Here is a 12,551-nt window from a genome sequence, read left to right as displayed (position 1 = left end):
TTTACTCTGATGGTAGTAAACATTTAATATAGAAGGATATTTCTGTAAGTGGTTAATCACTTGATAAGTCAGTTGATTTACCCACAGGGTCATCCAGTTTGAGTTGTGTCTGCCCCCAGCTGTGTCATGTGATACAGCTCCCTGAGATATCCAAGCCACACACAGTTGATACTTATTTACCCATTTCTAAAGATAACTGACTGGTTTGGCTTTAAAATAGGTTATTTCATGGGGAACACATGTATACCTGTGGCAGATTCATTTTGATATTTGGCAAAACTAATACAATTATGTAAAGTTTAAAAATAAAAGAAAATAAAATAGGTTATTTCAGTTGTGACTTGAATAGTGAATTAAATCATATTCCAGAATTTCCAAAGAAATGATAGACAAGCTCATACTTTTGATAGGTGTAACTTTCTAATTTCAGAGCTCTTTTAATTTTGTCTTTTCTATAACCTACAATAATTAACTGTTTTTTTTTTGTTAAATTGCATATAATTGCTGTCTTGGGATTTGGGCCTGTATGTGACTACATACCCATCATTCACATTAAACTTTGGAAAGGCATAAAACTTCTAACCAGATAGATAATTCTGGAACAAGTATCTCAGATTGCACTTTAGGCAGAATTTGTTATAATATTCAAGTGTTTCAGTGGTGAGCAAGTATTAAATAGCACACCATCTCCAGTTTCTATAGTTGAACTATATGTGTATTCTCTTCTAAGCCTATAAAGCCCCCAAACTGAATCTTTATTCTTTTGCCTCTTTTAGACAGCTGAGCTGGGTCTCAGTTGATTAATAGATCAAGACTTGCAGAATATGGCTGTACTTCCATGCTCTAATATTGACTTCTTGTTCCATCCTGACAAAATCATTTAATTTTTCAATTTCTAGACCTCTATATTAAAAAGGAGGTCACAGAGATCTTAAAAGAATTACATTGTTCTGGTATTCTGGTTTCTGAATTACCAAAATTAAATCATATTAAATGACCTTGTATAATTTCCCCCCCTATATCCTAGAATACCTTGAAATCATTCAAAACTCTCTGGCTGCTTAGAACAGCAAATGCCCAGAAATAGTGAAGCAAGTTTCCAGTGTCATGGTGGAGGTGCTGAAAAGCCCAGAAAATGATGTTACGCTGACAAAAAGATTTCAGGAAAGTGAAGGCTTGTGTGTGAGCATGAAGGAGAGTCTTCTGACATGTCAGTCTGAAAATGTGAGATGAATTTGAATTTTCCACCATTACTAACACTTCCTTAATTTAAGGCCTACTGCTTCAAGGTAACTTATTGAGATTTTAGCACTCCCACATAATTCTAGTAGTTTATCACCATCATGTAAGGTCCCAGGCTCAACTGACACTTTTCAGTTGGGTGGGAGAGGGGATAGAGAGTGAGAGATGTTGGATTCCATAGCAGGAAACTCAAGTGGGGCAGTGAGGGCAGGCAAAGCCCTGGGGTTCTTGAAAGTCCCCAGAGAAGGGGCCAGTGCCAAGCAGGGACTGGATACCCTGAACACCAGCCTGCATGCTATTCCTCTTCACTACTAGACAGAAGACTTTAGGCTGTTGAAGCCAGGATGTGGTTCTAGAAGATCCTCAGGAGCCGACTACAAGTATCTTTTAACCTTGAGATAGTTTTTCCTTTTGAATGTGCAAGTCTTAAGTATGATTGATTGCTTTAAGTTGGGCTTTAAAAGGGAGAAAGAGACTGCGAAATGAAAATATCTTCTGCCGTATCAGTAAACAGAAAATGTCACAGCCATCAGTGATTTCTGGCCTCCAAATGTGAATCAGTTCAGTTCAGTCGCTCAGTCGTGTCTGACTCATGAACTGCAGCATTCCCGGCCTCCCTATCCATCACCAACTGCCAGAGTCTACCCAAACTCATGTCCATTGAGTCGGTGATGCCATCCAACCATCTCATCCTCTGTCGTCCCCTTGTCCTCCTGCCCTCACTTTCCCAGCATCAGGGTCTTCTCAAATGAGTCAGCTCTTTGCATCAGGTGGCCAAAGTATTGGAGTTTCAGCTTCAACATCAGTCCTTCCAATGAACACCCAGGACTAATCTTTAAGGTTGACTGGTTGGATCTCCTTGCAGTCCAAGGGACTCTCAAGAGTCTTCTCCAACACCACAGTTCAAAAGCATCAATTCTTCTGTGCTCAACTTTCTTGACAGTCCAAGTCTCACATCCATACATGACCACTGGAAAAACCATAGCCTTGACTAGATGGACCTTTGTTGGCAAAGTAATGTCTCTGCTTTTCAATATGCTGTCTAGGTTGGTCATAACTTTCCTTCCAAGGAGCAAGTGTCTTTTAATTTCATGGCTGCAATCACCATCTGCAGTGACTTTGGAGCCCCCAAAAATAAAGTCAGCCACTGTTTCCACTGTTTCCCCATCTATTTGCCATGAAGTGATGGGACCAGATGGCATGATCTTTGTTTTCTGAATGTTGAGCTTTAAGCCAACTTTTTCACTCTCCTCTTTCACTTTCATCAAGAGGCTCTTTAGTTCTTCTTTGCTTTCTGCCATAAGAGTGGTGTCATCTGCATATCTGAGGTTATTGATATTTCTCCCGGCAATCTTGATTCCAGTTTGTGCTTCTTCCAGCCCAGTGATTCTCATGATATACTCTGCATAGAAGTTAAATAAGCAGGGTGACAATATACAGCCTTGACATACTCCTTTTCCTATTTGGAACCAGTCTGTTGTTCCATGTCCAGTTCTAACTGTTGCTTCCTGACCTGCATATAGGTTTCTCAAGAGGCAGGTCAGGTGGTCTGCTATTCCCATCTCTTTCAGAATTTTCCACAGTTTATTGTGATCCACACAGTCAAAGGCTTTGGCATAGTCAATAAAGCAGAAATAAATGTTTTTCTGAAACTCTCTTGCCTTTTTGATGATCCAGCGGATGTTGGCAATTTGATCTGAGGGCTTCCAAAACTGAGATCCAGCCTATGCTGCCAGCCCCCATGGTGATTGCTGAGGAGCTGGGGGAGTGCAAGAAGCAAGGTGAACAAGGAAACAGGATTTGGTCCCAGAGAGCTGAGCTGCCTATGAAAGGAATGAATTCAGTGAGCTCAGAAGCTTGCATCTTCCCATAGACAGAATGCTAAATTCCTTAACCTGATACCTGATCTTTGATGTTCAGATTGCCTGCTCCCTTTGTTGCAAACTTGTATATAACCTGACTCTCTCTCCTGCCTCCTTGCAGCAGTTTTCTCAGAGCTACTGATGCTGTTTCCCAGGCTCAGAGTCCTAAACATTCCCACCAAATAAAGTAGCTCTCTACTTTTCAGGTTTCAAAGCTCCAATACTTTGGCCTCCTGATGTTAAGAGCCAACTCACTGGAAAAACTCTGATGTTGAGGAAGGTTGAAGACAAGAGGAGAAGTGGAAAACAGAGGACAAATTGGTTGGATGGCATCACCAACCAGATGGACATCAATTTGAGTCAACTCTGGGAGACGATGAAGGACAGGGAAGCCTGGAACACTGCAGTCCGTGGGGTCGCAGAGTTGGGCATGACTCAGGGACTGAACAACGACAACTTTGAGGTTGTGACTATATTTTTTAGTTGACAAAATGCTCCTATCAGAAAATAGGAGCATTCCCTAGAAGAGAGGAACGTGGAAGAAGAAAATAAGATATAATGAAAAGACGAGAAGTCATGGTTGTCACTATTTCCTTGAAGAAGGATCACATATCTGTTTTGGGGAGGAGCCCTGCAGGGGCACTTGCATACTTTAGAGGGTTGTAGGATCCTGGAAAAAAGAGGCGAGCTTAAGAAGCAGTTTCTTATTTTAAATGCTAAAGAAGTGTTGAGGGGCATTTCTGGAACCGGCTAAGGACCTACTTTTGAATATGATAATTTTGCTAGCTTGAAGGGACCTGAGACATAGACTAGAAAACTTGTGTTCAGACTTTGTCAAACATTACTCAAAGTTTTGTCCCTCTCTTGGTTTTCCAAGGATTCCTTTGCATAATAAAATTCACCCATGTGCCAGGAGGAAGAAGAAGAGGGAGAGGGCTCAGGGGAGGCTATTTTCTGAAATATTGCTCTTTAGATGGCAGGTCACCTGACAGTTGTTTAGTTGCTGTCATGTCTGACTCTTTCTGACCCTGTGGACTGTAGCCTGCCAGGCTCCTCTGTCCATGGGATTCTCCAGGCAAGAATACTGGAGTGGGGTGCCATTCCCTTCTCCAGGGGGATCTTCCCAACTCAGAGATCCAACCTACGTCTCTTTAGTCTCCTGCACTGGCAGGCGGATTCTTTATCACTGCTCCATCTTGGAAGCCCTACATGACAGTTCAGTTCAGTTCAGGTCAGTCGCTCAATCGTGTCTGACTCTTTGAGACCCCATGAACCACAGCACGCCAGGCCTCCCTGTCTATCACCAACTCCCGGAGTCCACCCAAACCCATGTCCATCGAGTCAGTGATGCCATCCAACCATCTCATCCTCTGTCATCCCCTTCTCCTCCTGCCCTCAATCTTTCCCAGCATCAGGGAACCTGACAGTTATCAAGGGTCAAATAGAAGGTATTATGTCTTGACAGAAAAGGGGGTTGCTATCCTTTTTGGGGAGGCTCATGAAGTAATTTGGTTGCTATAATTATTTGGACCAACAAGTTAGAGGTAGTTGGGACAAGTTAGCAGTGACTTAAAGACTCACAGACTATAGGCAAAGAAAGTGTAAAACAGGAAAAACAAAGCAAGACAAAACCCAAGGCATTAGAAGATCATTCTCAAAGCACTTCACAGTTGTTCTAACCAATCTCTCTGGCACCTAACAGGGAAGAATCTTAATGGGTAGCTTTTCCCTTTAATCAGATGAAGTGGCTTCTTATTTTGTTTTTAAAATTTTGCAATATTTTTAAAGCAGTGTGACGACCAATTAAGGCGGGTTTTAACTTCTGTTGTTATTCAAACCATTGTTTCTCAACACTTTTTTGGGGATTTCCGTAACATTAGACTTGATATATTGGAAACCAGGGTCCTATGGAGCCTCTTAGAGGCTCATCCTAATGAGATTAATAGCATAAGAACTTCTAGTCCCATCAACTGTGAGTGCATGAATGTGAATCTAGCATTTCTAATGAGAAATTAGCTTAAAGTATACAGCCTGCCTGTGGTGAGTCAGCCACAGAGAAACATAACCAGAGTGACCGTTACAGGGGGAATGAAGGCTTTTTGAAGAAGCTACACCAAATCTTTCAGGGTTGCGGTAATTATCTTGCGTTCAGAATGTTGATCCCTGATGGTTTTAACAACCCCTTGGCCACCCCTGTCTCTTCTGGCTTAGCAGGTAGCTGATGCCTCGTGGAATCCTAGAAGCTGGTCCTGGCAGGGATCTTAGAGCACATCTTGTTAGGAAAGTGAAACCCAGAAATGTTTGATTATAAGGTTTTACTATAGCTAATTGGAGTTAAATGTATATTGAGTCCAAGGGACAGTTTGCTCTACCATGTGTGAGGGATACAATATCAAAGCTATAGCTATATGAGGTTCACTTTGACCAAGCTTGCATTTGTGCAGCAAATCCACGGGGAAATCTAGAAACCCATAAGAAAAAAAGTAGCTTCTAAAGAGCCCTTCTGCCTTCTAGGAGTACAGTATATTCAGGGGATATCTGGGATCTCTAGTATAAAGGAGATCTGAACCCAGAATCAGACTCGAGAGCAGGTCAGGAAATGCGGCAGCATCACATGGTTCAAACTTTGATACGTAGGGCCCAGAAGCCCAGATAGTTATGGGCCATCCTGGGCTCTGCTCTAGAAGCCAGGGTCACAGCTGGACCACTAGATCTTGGGGATCTGCTGAGCCTGCAGGGTTATGGGTCTCAGAGCCTGGGCAGGGAAGCAGATGGGGCCATGACACTGTGTCACTGGTGTGAGCAGTCACACTGACCAAGGTTCAAGACTGTAGTGGAAGGTGGCTTCCCTGCAAGCCTGGGCTCCTGCAGCCACCACTGCCTGGACCAGCCTGGAGCAAACCGGCCGAGTCTCCCAGGAGATCCCAATAGTGGACTGTGAACAACATGAACAGGAATGTGAAGCAGATGGAGGCAGGCTTTGTGAAGAGTATTTATGGATGAGTTAATACCAGGATTTCTGATACCCGATGTGCTGTGAATTAATTCTGTAAACTGAAAATGTGTCATAATTGATAAGTTTAAGCCGCAGATTCTTTCATCCTAGAGCCAGTGTTTCACTTGGCTTTGGGATGAAAGGAGTGGAGAACCACATAGGAGGGGGATGGTCTCTGCGGATACATGGGGAAAGAAACCTAATTTGAAAAGAAATCTGAGACGCAGTGGTTATTATATGTGTAACACCACCGTGACTTCTCTGACGAAGGGGTGACACCATCACGGCTTGTCCAGAGGAAAACTGCTTCTGGGAAACAGGCCCATATGAACTGAGATGCTTGAGAAAGTGTCACAGACTTAAGCATAAAATTTGATTTAAACACCCATGGCTTTTCTTTTTTTTTTTTTTTGTTTCATTTTTGTAAAAGCTGTTTTTCCTCAATATTCAGAAGTTTGCTAAAAATGTTTCTGTCATTATTTCCTTTTTTGATTCAAAGGTTTTAAGTCTCTCAAATTCTAGAGTCTGAAACCTACAACTTGAAGGTGTCATGACTTAGAAAGCTTTGCTTTTATCTTCCAAAGAAGCATTTAGAAATGATCTAAATAGCTGATTTAAATGTACCTAAGAAGCAACTGAAGCAATGTTCTCTTATTAGAAAAAAAATTTTTTTTCCACCAAGCTGCTGTGAAAAGAAATTATGGCTGCAATGATTATCTAACTATTGGACCTTGCCTTTCTGGATGATTTCAGATAAATGACTTTGGTTTTTTTCAAAATATGTCATATACTCCCAAAATACTTGCAATATTAATTAGCAGTTTTACTTTTGGGTAGAAGTGTGCTTCTTCTATATAAATTTACTGGAGAAAACAAAGGGATCAAAGGGTTACTTCTTGAGATGTAAAAATCATCTAAAAAAATTAAAATTTTGTCTTTGGCTCAACATCTCTGTGTTACTCCCAATTACCCTGACTGCTCATCTAGTGCCCTGAACACATGTGGTCTCTTTACTTATTCTGTGAATTATTTACTCATTTACTCTGTGGATGGGGTATTGTGTCAGTTTGCTAGGGTTGCTGTAACAGAATAGCACAGAACGGGTACCTTAACAAGAGGGATTTATATTCTCCCAGTTCTAAAGGCTTAAAGTCCTAGATCAAGGTGCAGGCAAGGCAGGCGTCCTCTGAGGGCCATGGTGGCAGGGTGGGCTTCAGGCCTCTCTCTTGGGCTTGCAGGTAGCTCCCCTCCGGTGGATTTTTCCTCACAGGAGCATCTGTCTCTGCATCAGTGTCCTCTGTGTCTCTTCTTCTCTAAGGCCACCAGTCAGATTGGATGAGTGTCCTACCCTAAGGGCCTTGTTTTAACAACCACTCTTTAACAAGCTTATCTTCAAATTTGGTAACAGTCTGAGGTGCTGCGAGCTGAGACCTCAACATCTGAATTTTGGGAAAACACAATTCAGTCCCTAACAGCTATTATCTCCATTTTATAGAGGAAACTGAGGTCCAGGGAATTCAGTTGCCCAATGGGTCTTCTTTTTTTTTTTTTTGAACATTTCTTTATTTATTTGACTGTGCCCTGTCTTAGCTGGGGCATGTGGGATCTTTGTTGCAACATTTGAACTTAGTTGCGAATCCCAGGGACAGGGGAGCCTGGTGGGCTGCCGTCTATGGGGTCACAGAGAGTCGGACACGACTGAAGTGACTTAGCAGTAGCAGCAGCAGCGGCACGTGCAGTCTAGTTTCCTGATCAGGGTCGAAACCCAGGTCCCCTATATTGAGAGCGAGGAGTCAGCCACTGGACCACCAGGGGAAGTGTGGAAGTGTTTCTCACTCACTTGTGTCTGACTCTATGCTGCCTCATGACTGTAGCCTGCAAGGTTCCTCTGTCCGTGGAATTCTCCAGGCAAGAATACTGGAGTGGGTTGCCATTCCCTCCTCCAGAGGATCTTCCAGACCCAGTGATCGAACCCAGGTCTCCCTCATTGCAGACGGACACTTTACCATCTGAGCCATCCAGGAAGTTAGCAGTTAAGTCTGAAAAAACTGGAAGTTCTGCTGGCATCAGTATCATTCACACTTGTTGAATTATGTCTAACTGGTGAAACAGCATTAATGAAACAAACAAATTTCCACTGAAAACATTTCAGAGCGTACCCTATAGTCAATAAGTAATATTATCAATACTTATACAGAAAGGAAACAGATATTGCATTCCAGGGATCAGACTCTTAAGTTGTATGGTAGTTTAAAATTTACCAGGAGTCCTGCCCAATTCTTTTATTACACCAATTTTACCTATCTAGGAGATGTAAGAATTTGTGTGGCTAAGGAAAATGATGTTAGATTTAGTCTCCTACATTAAATTCCACATGGAATCTACTTAAAACCAGTACCAGAACTTATTTACAATGCTACCTTCCAATATTTATTGAGTTTGTAGGTTTAAAAATTATTTAGGATAAAAGAATCTGAGACTTTAAGTCTTCAAAGAGAACTTATCTTCAGACTACAAAATTAATCCAAAGCACATTTGGTATTAAAAATTCAAAGATCATACATTCTGAAATTCCAATATTCAGTTAACTTACTAATATAAGTTTTTATACAAACCTATATTTGTTTCCAGTTGCTATTGTAACAGATTGCCACAACCATAGTCACTTGAAATAGCACAGATTTATTACTGTCTTACAGTTCCAGAGGTGAGAGGACCCAAATTAACCCCCCTGGGCTAAAATCAAGATGGCGGTGGGGCTGCGTTCTTTTGCACAGGCACCAGGGGAGAATGGGCTCCCCAAGTGGCTCAGTGATAAAGAATCCGTCTGCCAATGTGGGAGACGCAGGTTCTATCCCTGGGTCAGGAAGACCCCCTAGAGTAGGAAATGCCAACCTGCTGTAGTATTCTTGCCTGGGAAATCCCATTGACAGAGGAGCCTGGCAGGCTACAGTCCATGGGGTTGCAGAGTCAGACATGACTTAGCACACATACACAGATGGAGCACACATACACACACACACAGAGGGAGAGAATGCTTTCTCTTGCCTTTTCCAGCTTTCAGAGGCTGTTGCCCACATTCCTTCTGGTCCCCTTCCACCTTCAGTCCAGCAATGTTAGGCTGAGTCTCTCCTGAGCTACCAACTGTCTGGTTTTCTTTCTTCTGCTTCCTCTTCTACCCATGAGGACCCTAGCAATTACAATGGGCCCACATAGCTCATCGAATATGCTCTCCTCATCTCAAAGTAAACTGGTTAGCAGACAATTCCATCTGCTACCTTAATTCTCCTTTGCCAGGTTACCTAACATCTTATTGTATTGTCTGGGGATTAATGCAACAGATCAGAACCATGTGCCCTTCCCCTTCACCCCTGGTCCCAGGCACAACACAAAGGCCCTTTCCTGTCTTCTGCTTCTTGTTTATAGAAAAGTAGAAAAGCTGAAGTCTTCAAGGCCTGTCTGAGTCACAAAAGAGCAGCCTCAAGCAGCTAATGATTAGGACAATAGAGTCACAGACTCGGTATCTGATGCGCATTCCTGAGTTGTTTTCTAGATACTGTAACTGCCCCCAGAGGGACAAAAGCTAAGTGCATGATGACCAGACCGCAGCCATGACATAAGCTGCTCCATCTTGAGTGATACTGAATCTGTGGCTGGCACAGTTCCAAGAACTGGCCTTAAGAGAATATTAACACTGTTGCTCATAATGATCTATATCTTTGTGGGCATCAAAATAAGTAGATTGTTTTGCCTGTGTATGTAAACAGGCAACTACAACGGTCAGCAGAGAGATACTTGAGACCCATGTGGTCATCTTCCACTCTAAGAGAATGGCACCCTGTGTCAGCATGAAAAAGTTACAGAAGACCAACTTTTGCCTGTAATCCCATAGAAATGGAATGATGTTCTGATAAGTACGGATTTATAGGCAGCTTTTGGCAGAAAAGCGCAGTCTGCAGGAGGCACCCCTTTGTCTCATCACTAACCTTAAACCAGGCACTCCAAGCCTCTATTCATCTTTGGCTCCAGCACACTTTTCAAATCTTTAAAAAATTTTAATTAATTAACTAATTTTTTTGGCCATGCCACATGGCATGTGAGATCTTAGTTCCCTGATCAGGGATCGAATCCATGTCCCATGCAGTGGAAGCCCAGAGTCTTAAACACTGGACTACTGGGGAAGTCTGCCTTTCAAATCTTATCATACCATACCTTTACTAATCTGTTGGTTCTTTTTGTAGATCATAAAAGTTGAAATGAAGGCTAAATAATTAGCAGATGACCAGTTGTCTTCCTTAGCTTCCCCTTTAGTAATCTCATGAATAAACTGTATTAACATGAGTGCATCAGAAGAAAAACCACAAGTTAACAAGCCTGCAAACAGTGTAGGATGGTGATGACTCTCACCCTCCATCTCAGTGATTAATTGAGATTACTTCCCTTTTTCCCTTTAAAAACTTTCATGGCCGAGCAGAATCTTTGGAGACAGTCTGGGGGGTATTGGGGGAACAATAACTCTGAGTCCACCATCTCCCCCAATTGCCCACATTCTGATTAAAAGCAACTTTCCTTTCTGTTAACATTTGTCTCTCTCTGGAGTATTGATTGTTGAGCAGCAAGCAGCCTGACCTGATTTGAAACATTAGGACATGGGCCATTTTGGAGGCCTGTTATTCTGTTACCACAGAGCATTTCCACTTATTTCATCTTTCTTGTTCAGTTCTTTTTTGTGTCTGCATTTCACTTTAGTGATCTCCTTGGAGCTTTAGTCTTCAGTTGGCTTCCAATCCTGGCTATGTTAGTGACCCTATGGGAATGTTGCTTTTATGGAAAAGTAATATTTAATTAAATTTTTAAGTGGACCATGCTGCTGTTTTTCTAGAAATTAAGCATATATTAGGATAGAAAGGCCAAGTAAAGTTCAGTTCAGTCGCTCATTCGTGTCTGACTCTTTGCGACTCCATGAATCGCAGCACGCCAGGCCTCCCTGTCCATCCCCAACTCCTGGAGTTCACTCAGACTCACGTCCATTGAGTCAGTGATGCCATCCAGCCATCTCATCCTCTGGCGTCCCCTTCTCCTCCTGCCTCCAATCCCTCCCAGCATCAGAGTCTTTTCCAATGAGTCAACTCTTCGCATGAGGTGGCCCAAGTACTGGAGTTTCAGTTTCAGCATTATTCCTTCCAAAGAACACCCAGGACTGATCTCCTTCAGAATGGACTGGTTGGATCGCCTTGCAGTCCAAGGGACTCTCAAGAGTCTTCTCCAACACCACAGTTCAAAAGCATCAATTCTTGGGCACTCAGCCTTCTTCACAATCCAATGCTCACATCCATACATGACCACAGGAAAAACCATAGCCTTGACTAGACAGACCTTTGTAGGCAAAGTAATGTCTCTGCTTTTGAATATGCTATCTAGGTTGGTCATAACTTTCCTTCCAAGAAGTAAGCGTCTTTTAATTTCATGGCTGCAGTCACCATCAGCAGTGATTTTGGAGCCCCCCAAAATAAAGTCTGACACTGTTTCCACTGTTTCCCCATCTATTTCCCATGAAGTGATGGGACCGGATGCCATGATCGTCCTTTTCTGAATGTTGAGCTTTAAGCCAACTTTTTCACTCTCCTCTTTCACTTTCATCAAGAGGCTTTTTAGTTCCTCTTCACTTTCTGCCATAAGGGTGGTGTCATCTGCATATCTAAGGTTATTGATATTTCTCCCAGCAATCTTGATTCCAGCTTGTGCTTCTTCCAGCCCAGTGTTTCTCATGATGTACTCTGCATAGAAGTTAAACAAGCAGGGTGATAATATACAGCCTTGACGTACTCCTTTTCCTATTTGGAACCAGTCGGTTGTTCCATGTGCAGTTCTGACTGTTGCTTCCTGACCTGTATACAGATTTCTCAAGAGGCAGATCAGGTGGTCTGGTATTCCCATCTCTTGAAGAATTTTCCACAGTTTATTGTGATCCACACAGTCAAAGGCTTTGGCATAGTCAATAAAGCAGAAATAGATGTTTTTCTGGAACTCTCTTGCTTTTTCCATGATCCAGCAGATGTTGGCAATTTGATCTCTGGTTCCTCTGCCTTTTCTAAAACCATCTTGAACATCTGGAAGTTCACAGTTTATGTATTGCTGAAGCCTGGCTTGGAGAATTTTGAGCATTACTTTACTAGCATGTGAGATGAGTGCAATTGTGCCGTAGTTTGAGCATTCTTTGGCATTATGTGGGACTTTTTTGTTTTTGTTTTTGATGTGAAAAAAGTTCAAGATTTATTTGTAAATGGGAAAAACAGATTACAGGGCAGTTAAACACAGAACTGAGAAAAGTGAAATTATTTAGCTCTAGCTTGTAAACAGGGATCTTGCCTCATCATTTCTATAAGATTGGTTAAATGCCTACCTCCAGTTGAATTTTATTATTGTAATTTATTATTGAAATATTATTTTCA

The sequence above is a fragment of the Bubalus kerabau genome, chromosome 3, assembly GCF_029407905.1.
Source record: "Bubalus kerabau isolate K-KA32 ecotype Philippines breed swamp buffalo chromosome 3, PCC_UOA_SB_1v2, whole genome shotgun sequence".
Taxonomy (NCBI): Eukaryota; Metazoa; Chordata; class Mammalia; order Artiodactyla; family Bovidae; genus Bubalus; species Bubalus kerabau.
The sequence above is the reverse complement of the archived record's forward strand: the minus strand, read 5'-3'. Positions refer to the sequence as shown.